We start from the raw sequence: 13,733 nt of genomic DNA, 5'->3' as shown, positions 1-13,733 counted from the left end.
TTCTCTCACGAGAAACGAGAAATCCAAAGAAATTATATTATCCCGCGGTTTCCGAGCATGCAGCAAAAAATTTATTATGCCAGCTAATACACAGCATATCTCGAATTTATGAGGAATCTTAGATCATAAATCACAAGGTCTATCGCGCATCTACCGTTTGTGGAATTTTTCATTATAAGTAAATTACAAGGGATATGTTCGGCTGGCAAATATCGAAATTCGAAAGCTTCTCGTCGACGACTTCTATCAGCGAAGATATCAACGTTGCATTATTTATGACGATAAATGACTAACCATTCTTAAGGCAAATAAATATATAAATAAATAAATATTTGAACAAATGGTGAAAGAAGTATTTCAATAATTTGCATAATTAGAGTTCAATAAATTTGTTTTAAATCTCTCGTTTGAATCAAAATTGTTTCAAAATTACTTTCTATACTACTACATGAAAATTACGTCCGAAAATATGAGCGGTGAATCGTGTAATTATATTATTTATACAATATGATCGAAACTCAGAATTGCTTATCAGCACAAAAGTGTATGTGTGTGTAATATTACTGTTTTATATAGTTTATTTTGAATTATCTATTATTTTTTATTTACACGTGGCGAAATAGATATCCAAACCAACGCTGTTTTCGCGATAATTATTTGTTTAAATGTAATGTATAAACGATAATATTAATATCATCTTGTAACTTCGTTAAAAAATTAATATTTAATGTTATTAGAAAAACCTACTTGCAAGGCAGGTTGGGAGAGTTTCGTAGACTCGTGTATTTGTAATTCGGAAATCTATGAATCTAAGCTTTCTAACTGGGCGGGCAATTTATTTAATTTAGCAACATTCTGTCTGAAGTTAAGTACAATTAGAGAGTGAGCATTACGAAGGCATAAACGGTTCTGTACTAGAAGTTAAGGGCATTATAGTAGCAAAGGTCAGTCTCGAAGATGCGATAATACGCGTTGTGCCTGAACACACCATGAAATGTGACATATTACTAGGTAGGGAGATATTAAAGAAATTAGGTCTTACGATAACTAAACGGTCAGATGAAGAAGATATTGAAAGTACCGCGAGTAAATATTGAATATTGAAGCGAAAGAGGTAGTCAGCGATGAAATTGATACGTTAGATGTGAATCCATATTAGATTAAGTGGGAATCTCGTTAGATGTGCGTGCATATATGCGTGCGTATGTATGTGTAAATATGATGTGTAAATTCCAATTCTTATTCTAGTCAGTATTAGGGGGTCACGACCAACAGCAAACACGTTATTTAATCCCTAACCCCAAACATTCCGAATAATCAATACCGTACGTCCCCTTGCTTTCCACGTGTATGAAATTACCTGACCATTAATAAAATATTTAAGAATATTAATATTTAAAATTCACGATCACCGACTTTCTTTCGTAAATTTACGATAATTTACGGTGATAATGACAAGCAAAATATCTGCTAGCTTATTTTTAATAATTTATGTTGAAAGATTGTTTAACAAGCGATCGAATGAGCAATAATTAATTTTGTATTTTCATGTTTACGACACTACAAATAGTATCTATATGTATATATTTTGTTTAATACTTTCTATTATAATCATAACTCACGCAATTATTTACGCTTTTTTTATATTTCTTCTCCTAGTAGTAATAGGCCGAAAGAATGGTTTATTAAAAGCATTCGAAAATATCGATATCTAACAATGTAAAGTCGGGCGTCGCGTGACGTTGACAATTCTTTTGCAGTTGGATTCCAATGCACGTATTGTGATATTATCGTGCCACGCTTCCGAGCGCGCGGCATTTTCTCGGGAGTGTTTATAAACTAAACCTACGTGATCAGCATTAAATTTCGGAGTACTTCGTTTATTACGGTATTTTCTCGCCTTTTTAAAGAAAATGATTGCGTGTCAGGAATTAGGAAATAGCCGCATTTAATACAGTAAGAAAACGGACAAACAATAATAATTTATGTACATACATATATGTCCATTTAGTTATAAGCAAATGACCGAAAAATGAGGCGTTTGCCCCACCGTGCGCCGCCAGGCGCGGGGGCCGGGCGCGGGTCACGGCCGCGGCCGCCAAGTTGCCGTCTTGCGAGGGAGGAGGGACGAGACAACTCGCGCGCGTCACCGCGAGAAGATCTTCGAGGGAGCTTGGGGCTTGGGGTAGCCGCCAACACGGTCCAGAGTGTCCAGACGGTAGAGGGCGGGGAGAAGGAGAGGCGGAGAGGCGGGCTGCCCACCGGGACGAGAATTTCCTATCTCTTATCTTATCCTATCTATCCCTCTATCTCTCTTTCTCTTTTCACCTAATACTTCTCGCCGCTTGACCTACCGCTCGCTCTCCTTTCTCCGCGTCTTTCTTCTTTATGCTCTCTCTCGCATTTCCTCGCTGCAAACGCCTTCACCTATTCTAAATTTTTCTTTTTTACAATTTAGATACAGTTTACAGTTTACAATTCTTTACAATTCACTTTTTCCGCTTTTACTCTTTAGGCAATTTAGGGTAGACCGGGGCACGTTGTCACACATTTTTTTCAATATTTTTTGTATTTTTTACATTCAATATTTGAGAGTACTGTGAAATGCCAAAATTTCGAGTAAACCCTCAGCTTCAATTGGACAGTATCGAATTTTGTGTGATTGTTACTCTACAGTTGTTACATAACAATAAATAACGACAGGTCGCTTGTGACAACGTGCCCCGTGACCGGGGCACGTTGTCACATCAAATGTAATTGCATGCAAAATGTTATCCAAACTGTATTCAACGTAATAAATATCAATATATTATAGTGCGCTGCAATGTAAAAAAGTAAAATCCTTCACAGAAACATTTATTTTATTTCAAAAAAGTACAAAAAGCACGAAGTTTTCGTCTTAATCTAAATACAAGAATTCCACTCGAATGCGCAACTTATTGATCGTTAACATCAAGACGAATTACTTCTAGATCGACTACTGCGGCTCTCGCAGTTTTCCGTTTGTAGGAGCGCACCATATCCCAATTGCACCTATGACATTAAAATTCGTGACAACGTGCCCCGAGGGCATTTTTTTTACTCTAAACAGCCTCATGGCCGCCACGTTTGAGATATTCATAAGGTTAGGTATTGCACGCGGTAGGTAAAAGTACATACTTTAAGATAATATAAAGGTCTATTCTGAAAAAACATAAGCTTCATGTCCAGTACGTTGAATATTAGACAATAAAATTTTACTTACGGTCGCAAAAAACTTTCAAGTTGATTTAACGTCAACACGGCTGGAGCAATCTCAACACTGTAAACACACCAAAGATGGGCATACACTAACACGTTTTGGGAATGACGGGTGCTGCCCTCTGGTTATTAGTTTTTTAAATAAAGCCGATGTGACAACGTGCCCCGTGTGACAACGTGCCCCGGTCTACCTTACTCTTTTCGTTTTTCTCACTCTTCACTCTGTCCACACTTCCTTCCATCCTCTCCCCCCCCCCTCACACACACACACACACACACACACACACACACACACACACACACACACACACACACACACACACACACACACACACACACACACACACACACGCACGCGCGCGCGCGCGCGCGCAGGCATGCTTTTTACTTCTATAAATGTGTTCTGTTATTTCGTACTCTTAAAAGTCCCGGTTTGACTTGAACTACCTCGTAAATTCCGATCTGTTGATTCTTGATTTTCTATCTGAGTGCTATTCATGAGAAAAACACATTTTAAAATGTTCTGTAAATCAATGTATTATTGTTTATATTATAAATCAGTCACTATTTTTTTAAGTAGTTTGGTGCATGAAAACAATATTTAGAGGTTGGTTTATTTTATAAAAATAAATGTTTGTAACTAATTCTGGCAAAAATATAAGTCGGGGTGACAGTAACAGTCTGTTACTTTTGTCCCGCAAATAATAATTATTATTGGTGTTGATTTCTATTTATTTATATATATTTTTTATTAAAATATTCTTATTATCATTTTAGAATGCCGAATATACGAAAGAGAAAAACGAACAGAAGTAGCAACGTCCGAAATATTGAAAAATTTCTTTGTCTTGAAGCAATTATCAAGACTGAAATAAAATTTATTGCTACATTGATTATATGTTTGCATTTATTTTATTTTACCTTGTTGCAATTAGCCCTGAGTCCTGTTATAACTAGCCCTAGGGGTTGAGACAATCGTAACAAATCTTGAGCTTTATAAAATTTTTATTTTTTTACTTAATTATAAAATGTGAATAGATTTTATCCATATTATAATGTAAGCAAAGAATGTATTTACCTTATGAAAGAGGAAAAGTTTATATATAAACGAGCAAATCGAAGACATCGACTCAAATAAGCAAAATGTTACGCTTGTTTCTGGTATAATTATTTCTCTCCTACACTGAGAGAAATAATTATTTATTTCAAAAAAAATTTTGTTGGTTTAATAAAACCGGAAGATTGTATGTTGCCAAGCAGATGATTTGATTAGCTTAACAAAATATTTGTACAAAATATTTTGTTCTTTTTGTTTTTTTGACTATTTTGTTTGTTGACTATATTTATTTGTTCTTTTTAACTAAATATTTTATACTTATATCAGTTATACATAATATAACATTAACTAAATATTTCTTTGAATAAATTTACTATTTTTAAAAACGTTAATGTTCTTGGTTCAACAAAATTATTTTATTAAGTTAACAAAATTTATCATTAACTTAAAAAAAATAATTTTGTATGATACCATTTTCAGAATTCAATTATTTCATTTTGTTCAAATAATAGACGTGTACTTAATTCAATAAAATAAATAATTGGATCAATAAATTGAAAAATCAACAAAATTGTTTTGTTGATTCTACAATATTTTTCCCTCAGTTTACGCTATGGTCTTCGTCGCAAGACAGATAAATACCGCGCGGCGCTCAACGTAACATTTCTTTGATCTGACAACCTGCGGACGGAATAATTATCGGCCCCCTGTAATCAACTATGGCAATCCCCTAACTCACTCCAGATGACATATATAGAGGGGAGATTCCCCATCAGCTGTCACGACGTATCAATTCGATCGTTTACTGAAGCAAGGGAGGAACATAACAGTATGTATAACAATGACTTTTTTATGTGTTCCTCTTACTTTAGAAAACAAACCATTGTCCGCCATAGGACGGTGTTTACGACGTGTCTGTCCGCTGTTGAATTCAACGAAACTTCTTTATTCTGGCTTCGATACGTACATCAAAATTATTTCCCGTCTCCGAGTGTTAGATAAGAATGATTCAATCTTGAAATTCAACTTTTGCTATCACCTTGATGTATTACACTGATTTAGAATTATACTCTCATTCAAGAGTTATCTTAATTCAAGCACAAGAATATATGAAAATTATCATATTAAATTTCAAAATAATTAAATTTAAGCTTACTCTCTTTAATCGGTCTATAATTTGTCAGAATTCAGAATTCAGAATAAAATTCCATTTATAATTTTATAAACCATATAAGTATATGATATATTTAACACACACATATTTAATTCTTCCAATATTTTCTTGTATTACACATAATACAGCATATTAGAATTCTATTCTACAATTTCATGTAAATTATAGATCGTCTAAAGTGAATTTAAAATGAAAAATATCTAAAGAGATAGGATAAACATACGTATAAAATTATAGACAAAATCCTGAAATCTGACGCTAATTGTAGTTTGTTTGAAATAACTTTTATACAATATACATACTGAAGAAATTGAAAGACAAAAGAATAAAGGTATATAAAATTTATTGATCCTCTTGGTAATTACTCCGCCGTACGTTTCGGCTCTGAATCGAGCCATCTTCACCAGAAGCGAAAGTTTGTCACGCGTTTTTCGTGCCAAAGGCGAGTTAACTGATTAAAATGTCAGAACCCTGGACAATTTGATCCCTATCAACGGCCCGAAAAACGTGGAACAAGACGTCATGTATAACAAGGATAATATGCGGGGAGACTAAACGTTCTCGTCGACACGCCACATAACGATGAAAAAAAAAATAGCCGCGCGAAACGTACGGATATTGTTCGGAATAATGTACCAAGAAGATCTTTTAAAATTAATTTTGAATATGTTTATACAAATATGTATATACATATAACTCCTTTTTTCATATGCTCGTTAAAAATAGTAATTTTTCGCAACGTTTATATATAATATTACAAACATCGCATCAGAATTCCAAATGTCGAGACGAGAAATTTAATCTGCATCGAGGAGTATCGTTCGATGAACGTTCTGAATTGCAGCCTGTAAATTTAGCGCAGCGATAATAGCGTAAAATATCGCGCTCGTTAATATCAAAATGGTTATCGCGCTGCAAAAGCGATAATTCGCGCGAATCAGCGGCAACCTTTTAATCGTTTCCTCTATTTTTGTAATTTTAAATAAACTCTTTCCCGAAATAATTCCATCTTAAACCTCGGAAAATTATCTACTATCCTTTTGCAACATAGATGACACGCTGGGAACAAGAAAATTCAATCTGTCTCTTTTTCTTTTTTTTCTCCCTTGTTGCCGACGTCTTAATTTCTTGTTATAAAGATTGACAGCAGGAAAACGGAAGATTCTGCCTTAAAAGCAAAATGAGCACCAAAACGCGACGAGAGACACTTGCCGTGATATTTCGAATCTCTGTGAAGCGAAGGATTTTCAAGAGATCCGTCAAAGAAACGTAAAAAAGAGAAGAGAGTAACAAGAAGATACTAATCTTTCTATCACGCAATAATGTTGTAATAATGAAAAAAAGACTATTAATAATGATTATAAAACTTTGTACATAATAATAAAATATAATGTCCAGAACGCATTTGCATCCATATGTTATTTTTGTAGAATATATTTACGTGGGTGGATAAACGTGGAGTTTCGTAGAAAAAATTTTAAAAATGATAAACACGTCTAAAGATTTTAATTTGCCATCGAATATTTGCCGTATAAACATGTTTACCTTGCGACATTATTACTAAGATTTCTTATAAAATAAAAATGCACGAACGCGCGGACGAGCAAACATCTCATATTTTCCAACCAGCAAACCTCGAAGCGCAACAAGTATATTGACTATCGATTGCAGCTTCCTTAGGGTGCGCGGCGGGTGCTAAACGCCCAACATGAAAAGCAAGTCGCATAAGAAATAGACAGGAGTGCAAATAAAACTCCACCCTCCCGCCTTTCCGCTATTTCAACTCAAACATTTCATTTGCCAATTTAAATCTATCGTAGAAACTTGCCTTTCCTACTGTAAATGCGTCTTTATGTGACAGTCAACGGAATTTGATAATATTCTAAGTTATGGTGTAATTTCTAGCGCGACATAAGCGTTTTTGATGGCAAAAAGTAATTTTTCTGACCTGTCGAAAATTTCTACTCTTTCATCGAGCTTTACTCTTGCGAACCTACAGGTAAGTGATTTTGATAGGAAATTGCATGCATATTTTCAAAATTTTCATGTTTTTGGAGTGACAAAAATGAAAAACGACGTCCGGGTTGACACCACGCCCGCGCCGTTTCGTCGGCTCCCAATAACAAACGATGCTTGTCATACAGTCGTATGACAAACGTGTATGCACGTCCGATCGCGAATTTACCTGCATTAATTGTTTTTCAGACATGAGTTTAGATGAAGATAATTGTGAAAGAATTGTCAACAATTTTTGTTCTCATTATTTCCAATGATTGACACTTTAATCCGAATTTTTGTACTTTCTAAATACACGACATTGCATTTTTATTTTCAGACGGTAAAAAAATAAGTTTTATATCAAATTGTGTCGATCAGGCAAAGTGTCGAATTTGCCTGATCGACACAATTTGATATAAGAAATATATCATTAGGCTACTTAGATCCTAGATCTAGCCCGCATTGGTAATTTTCACTTTAAGTTTAATTGTAAATCATATTGGCCCTAGATCACTTCATTGGTAATTATTAAAAATTAATCTTTTATTAAAATTCGCCTATTAATTTTAACTTTTATAGTGAACCAGATGTGCGTGTATCCTATTGCATTTTCCACTATTAAATTATTAAAATAAAAAAATTATAATATAATTATAATATAATTATTGAAATAATTGTAAAAATCCCAATAATAATATCTAATAATAATAGAATATTATTATATTATTTTAAAAAAATTGAGTATTATATCAAGAAAAAAAAATTTTAACAGGCAAATATAAATAATCCCTATAAGGACCCGATTATATTATATTAGTAGGTATACGTACTGTTTACCCGCTTGAGTTATCAAAATGACCGTCTGACGACGTTTACCTGGATATAAGGCTGAATAGCTAATGAAGGACTTAATTGATGATGTATTAGCTTCACGAAACTTTTATATACATTATAGGTACAACTTTTATTCGATTAAGCATGCTTTTTCGCGCCATAAACAAGATTGTCATCTTTAAACGAATCGAAAATATAATTCGGCTAATTCCGACAGAAATGCCGTCCGAAAACGTGATTAACCGTTTACATGCGCGTGAATTTCGCGTACGAGAATCTTCATCGCACGACGCGACGGTTCGGTTTCTGAGTCGAAAGGATCTCGAATACATTTTGACTCAGGGAGAAGAGTGTGTCGTATTCAAAAGCATTACTTGCGAGCTTTAGACTGAGCAGCCGAATGCTTGCGAGCTGCCGCGATCATTACTGACCATTTCCTTTTCGCCAGGTCGATTATCGCAAATCTCCGAGTCGTAGGACTGATCTTCGTAGAGTTTCTCATTTCAGCGTTTCAGTGATCGAGCAGCTTCGCTCAAAATATTTAGACTTTTCAATATTCAAATAATTCAAATAATTCGAATTTAAATTCAAATTCGTACCGAAGACTTTTCGGCAATCCGCTTTCAATTTTTCACACAGAAAGAGCAATTAGAATACGAGAATGGAGAAAACTCGATACTTGGACGCGCTTTATCTTGTCAAATGAATCCCCGCAGAAATTTCTAATCGTTTGTACAAGTCGGCCGCATATGTACATTTGGAAAGCTTGTCTCTGGATCGTCAACGCCGGGTGTGATTTGTACCGCTCCGAATGGAGGCAGTTCAGCTATCATCGCAGATGCGATCTGCGCACAATTTAGAAAACTCTCCACGAAATAAATTGCATATCACACTCACCGATCGTATCTCAGGAGAAGCAGATTAGCATTACGGAAGTGTCGTGTATCGCGCCGCGATCCTAGACCGATTAGCGTCTCATCCTGCTGTTGTCCACCCCAATACTGTTTACCTAAGGGATAATATTCCAAATAATTGTTGACAGATGATCAATCGTATGTATAATGGTAAAGTGAGAGAGAGAGAGAACAAAAAAAAGAAGACGTGCCACTCGTCGCTGAGCACAACGTACACGCGCGAAGGCAACCTACCGTTATTGTTCCAAGTTCAGAGGACCTTTTCTCGTTTGCGTAATCGCACCTTGGCGTTCCTCGAGATTTTGCCTCGTCTTTGCAGATCCCAGCACATGTTCGGCTGCAAGCACAATTTGAATCGTTTAATCGTTTAATCGCGACAAGAAGAACGCGATTTTGCCGCAAAATCAGGCATTTTTGAACAACTTTACTTATATTTTCGTCAAATAATTATTATGGTTCAAATTACATTTTACATTAGCGTTAAAATTGTAATAGACTCGATTAACTAATTGTAAGTCCTTTTAGAGAAAAGGGATAAAAACAACTGCAATTGCTTGGTCGACCGTCAGCCTTGACTTTGTCTTATAGTGTTTTTCATTGGCAGAACTAATGCGCACTCAGTGCACATTAAAGCCATTGTACACTGATTTAATCTCTAATATAGTAAAATGCAAATTTCGACTGATAAAATACCAATATATATTTTTTACCAAATAGTACAACAAAGAATATTGAGGATTTCGTGACTCAACTTGTTTATATTAAACATACACTTTACGTTGATTTCTTGTACGACGGCTTTAATGTGCACTGAGTGCGCACCAGTTTTGCCAAAGAAAAACGCTATTAATTATTATTACTGAGACGCAAAGGTTCGTGAAACAATGCGAAATTTAAGATCCTTTGCGCTCGTAAATCTTACAATTAAATAAGCGGTGACAGTGTGTGTCTCATTCAGCGTAAAGAAAGATAGCTCCTCTTTTCTTTCGCTCGGCGTTTAAACCAAAAGAGATCATGGCTCGCGATAAGTCTCGCGGTTTAAGTCCCGTCGCTCGCGAACCAAGAATTGTTCTGTCGCTCGCGGAATAAAGATACTTGTAGATAACTGTGTAAATAGCTTGTTTATTGTTATATCGGACAATTTTAAATACACACCAAGATAGAGTTTGACCGCGTTGAAAAGCTGGCGCCGAAGGCGAACTTGAAGCAGCGCTGGGTCACGCGCCGCATGGCGCGCTGAAATTCTGCGGATATATATTTGACCGGTCAGGGAGATGCGTGTACAGGATGAGGTAGAGACGTGAACACGAGCACCTTTTAATTCGTGATGCGGAGCACAGCCGCTAATTTATTTCGATTGTTAATCGTCGCAACACAGGAACGAGCTTTCGCGACTTCGCAATTATGCACACGTGCGTAGAGTTCAAAACCGCTATGATTTGCTCGATGAAGGCCGTTTTGTTTAATATATAAAGCGGAGTAAAAACGGTCGCGACAATTTTGCGTGAGGGAGCTTTGCGTAGCTAGCCTCGTCATTCGGCCGATAGTGGAGAGACGTGTGATTTCGTACACGTGCTTCTCAGCTTTTAAGCCGCTTACACAATAGGCGATAGCGATAGCGGTAGCGACAGCGACAAAATTGCCGACAAAGCTTATTATAAGGGACTTTACTTAACTCGACTGCCGAAGCTTTCCTTGTGTTGTGCGACCGATATCGACGGTCAATTGTTGAAAAATTTATGGAGTCATGCTGACCCCTAGTGACCACAAAAGGTTAAATAATACAATATTGCTCCGCCGCTAACCATTGCAGTAGAAATATCATTGTGCCTGTGTTTATTTATTTTCAATAGCTCCCAATGTGAATAAACGAACGCGGAATGTGTAATTTGACTTCGTGACACGACGGCTTTCACGCTGGCAGCATGCACGTCCAAAAACTACACGAGCAGATTTGGAAGTCCTGGTCGGCCGATCACTTGCATGCGTTGCAGCAGTGACACAAGTGGCAAAATCCACGGCGCCTATTCAAATAAATAAACTCGTTCTCATTCGCAATAACTGCTTTCCACCGTCGAAGTGGGACTTAACACGAATCGAGGCGGTACATCCTGGCGCGGACGGACTCGTGCAAGTCGTTACGGTGCGCACAGCGAAAATGACCGATATCGCAAATCTGTCGTTTATCGATCTCTATATATATAGATTCCTCTATAGATTCCGGCGACAACGTTACTGCTGCGGCTGAGCCGCTTGACGACCACCCGAAAAGCGTGTAAATAATGTAAATAGCTGTAGCTGTAAATACTATAACTGTAAATACTTATGTAATCATGTAGTAAAAAAGAAACTTCCCGTGGCGAGCATACTTATAGCGCCATCCCTTCGTATCGAGCGTTGCGTTTCTTTAGTTCCCTCAATGTTTGCTAGCGTTTGCGGCGACGTCAAAGTCCATATATCCAATTCGAGCGAATGCGACTTGAAAAAGTCTCTGCGTCATTGTAATTGCCTGCATCGAGAAGACAGATAAGTTCGATCGCGCCCGTAGTTAGGGACGCGAGACGGGCGGAATGTTCACGTTTCTTAAGGCTCCTGGATGGTCAGCCGAGAACTCTGCGTTGACGGTGGCGACGTACCGTCGCGGCAGAAATCAGAACCCTCTCCAATGGAGAATTCTGTCCTTTGTGACATGTTGACAACCTATTTTGTTGTGCATGCTATTTCTTTATTATTCGCTCTGTGCTTGTGCTCTAATGTTTAACGTATTCGTGAAAGTCGTAAAATTGACCGAAAAGTAAGATTTGCATGCGGAAGGGACGTTTTCACCTCCTTTCGATAGTCGTTAAACGGCTGTTTTTCCCGTATGTTTAGGCTTTGTTTTATGGCTGTTTGTTTATTGTCGAGGGAAAAGGGTAGTTTTCGGCCAATTTCGGAAGTGTTCTGAAACGATCTATAGTGATGTTTTATTGAAATGTCTTTTTATTTGAAAATGGCATGCACAACAAAATTGGGTGTTTTCCTCGCCTCGATAGTAAGAATCCAATATGGCCGCGGTGACCATCCAGGAGCCTTAACGCGAGGGCAGAGCTTCGATAGTGTGTGTCTCAATCAATATACGACCGCCGTATAGGAGTGATTCGGGGCACTGCACACTGCATGCATCGCTTTTTCATAACGGATACGACGCGACGACCAAAGTAAATTTTTTAGTGAACACGGGCGCGGATCTCTGCATATATCCCCGGCGGATAGTTCGGAGGCCACGACAGAGGTAGGCCTATGAACTCTTAACGGCGAATGGCACGATGATATACACATACGAGACAGCGTTAAAGATGTATGTCGCTATAGCTATATGTAGTATAATTTTGTTTTCTTGATTAAACAGTGTAGAGCTAATCTCAGAAATTATTCATAAACAACATGGTATCATTGGGACAGAAAAAGCATAAAAATCGCAATTTTGTCCCATTTTTGTACTTGATATTGTTTAAATAAATCATTAAAAAATGTGAAAAATAAATATATACAGAAAATCTTAAAAAACCGTAATTGCAATTCTCGATGTCATAAAAGTGTACCATAAAAATTTCATTCATTTTTACCGTACATGAACAGAGATACATATTATAATATTTACATGGAAAGTATATCTATATGTATACAATTTCTGTAGCTTTTAAAGCAAATATCTGAGAAACTTCTCTCTCGCCAGACACGATACAGTGCGGACACGTAGATGTATCTGCCGGTCTGCGAACTACGAGAATCCCGCGTACGGAGCGAATCCGGAGAAAAGTTAAACTACGTTATAACAACGTGAAACATTACAATATATTGCGAACATAGAATCGATAATTATTCGCATAGTGTGGTTACGCATGCGGAAAATTTTGTACTTAAAATAAAAGGGAGAATAAATTAAATTTTACCCGAAATCGACACGAGTGACAAGTTATTAACATTTCCTGCAAGACGATCCTGATTTCGATATATCTACCTATATAGTTAACTCCCCTTGGGAAAAGCGGGCTTTGCTAACTCCGAGGTCGCCGACAGCCAATTAGCTGTTATCGATCGGCTTTTACTTTCGTCTGTTCCACTCTCTCTTGGGTTTTTGACCCATTGACATATATTCTCAGTGTTTATACACACTGAGAAACCCATTTTGTTGAATCAACTAAATCTTTTGGTTAGATATGAGCAAAAAAATGCTTCAGTTAATATAACAAAAAAATTTGGTTTACATAACACAAAATTTAGTTATGTTAAAAAATTTTTGTTATGTTAATCAAATTTTTTGTTATATTAACTAAAGAATTTGTTTGCTCATATCCAATCAAAAGATTTAGCTGATTCAACAAAAAATCGGGTTTCTCAGTGTATATATACATATATACACTGGGCAACAAAATTATCGCAACAAAAATTTACGTCAAAAATTTGCCCAACTTCAAATAAGCATAACTCCGCGAAAAATTGTCATATCTGAAAGATTTTTTTTTCATTTTAAAGG

Source organism: Temnothorax nylanderi, unplaced genomic scaffold (genome assembly GCF_030848795.1).
Source record: "Temnothorax nylanderi isolate EJ_2023f unplaced genomic scaffold, tnyl_v1.0 TNYL_tig0095_pilon, whole genome shotgun sequence".
NCBI classification, from domain to species: domain Eukaryota; kingdom Metazoa; phylum Arthropoda; class Insecta; order Hymenoptera; family Formicidae; genus Temnothorax; species Temnothorax nylanderi.
This window is presented reverse-complemented; position numbering follows the sequence as displayed.